This window comes from Callospermophilus lateralis, chromosome 5 (genome assembly GCF_048772815.1).
Source record: "Callospermophilus lateralis isolate mCalLat2 chromosome 5, mCalLat2.hap1, whole genome shotgun sequence".
In the NCBI taxonomy this organism is placed as follows: domain Eukaryota; kingdom Metazoa; phylum Chordata; class Mammalia; order Rodentia; family Sciuridae; genus Callospermophilus; species Callospermophilus lateralis.
Window position 1 is genome coordinate 41,895,062 of NC_135309.1, and position 1,441 is coordinate 41,896,502.

Consider the following 1,441-nt stretch of genomic DNA (forward strand, 5'->3'; position numbering starts at 1 on the left):
AAGAACAGATGGGAAATAGAACACAAATAATGAGATCATAGACTCAAATATGGCAGATTGCATTTTTTAAAAGGCAAGAACAGACAATACACTGTATCTATAAGGAACACACTTTAAATATGAAAATACCAATAGGTCAATAGTAAAAAGATGAAAAAAGATACAGCATGCTAACAAAGGTCAAAAATCAGCTGAAATGGTTATATTATGGTTATATAAAGTAGATGTCAGAGAAAAAAATTACAAAAAAAATCATTTCATGATTAAGGGATCAATTAATCCAAAGAACATATGGATCCTCAACACTTACGTCCTTAATAAGTTTGAAAATATATGACGTGAAAGCTGAATGGTCTACAAAGGGAAATAAACAAATCCACAGTTATGGCCAGTAGCTTCAATAATTAATAGAATACCCACTAGAAAGACAATAAGGATATAGAAGACTTGAACAACACTATCAATAAATTTGACATGATTGATAGTTACAGAACATTCTGACAACAGCAGAATACACATTCTTCTTAAGTACATGTGGAACATTTGCCAAGGTGGACCTTCATAAAATGAAGAGATTCGGGCTAGGGATGTAGCTCAGTTGGTAGAGTGCTTGCCTTGCATGCACAAGGTCCTGGGTTCAATCCCCAGCACCTCAAAAAAAAAAAAAAAAAGCAAAGATTTAAGCCTTAGAAAGCATGTTCTCTGACCAAAATAGTATTTAGTTAAAAATCAGAAACAAAAAGATCCTAGGAAAAAAACTCAAATGTTAAGAAATTAAATATACTTCTAAATAACCCATGGATCAAACAAGATATTAAAAGACATTATTATTTTGAACTGAATGAAAATAAAAATACAACATTTGAAACTTTCTTTAGGTTGCTAAAGCACTGTTGGGTGGAAAATTTTTAGCACCAAATACCTATATTATAAACTAAGATCTTAAGTCAGTGAGCCTGATTTTCCTTTATAAAACTAATATGAGAAGAGGAATTGAATTCAAGTAAGAAAAAGAAATAAAGAGTGAAAATCAATAAATTACAAAATGGAAAAACAATAGAAAGAAACCAATAAAAGGAAAAGCTAGTTGTTTGGAAAAAAAATCGATAAAATTGGTAAACTTCTTGCCAGTTGGATCAGCAGATAAAGAAAAAGAAAAAAATACTAAAATAAAAAATAATAGGGCTGGGGATGTAGCTCAGTGGTACAGCGCTCTCCTAGGATGCATACAGCCCTGGGTTGGATCACCAGAACTACGAAAAATAAAAATAAAAAAATAACTGAAACAACATTACTACAGATGTCTATAGGTAACAAAAGGATAAAACCTTATGGACACTTTATGCCAATAAATCTGAAATTTTAGATAAAAAGTCCAACTTATTGAAATACACAAGCTACAAAAGCTCACTTAAGAAACAGTTAAATATATTATCTTCTT

The 1,441-nt window shown here is 30.7% G+C and overlaps 1 non-coding gene across 1 annotated transcript; it reads left to right on the plus strand.

Moving 5' to 3' along the window:
• The first annotated feature begins 583 nt into the window (after window positions 1–583).
• Window positions 584–656, plus strand: Trnaa-ugc (transfer RNA alanine (anticodon UGC)). The gene has a single exon. It is a non-coding gene; the product is annotated as a tRNA-Ala (tRNA).
• The last annotated feature ends 785 nt before the right edge of the window (window positions 657–1,441 follow it).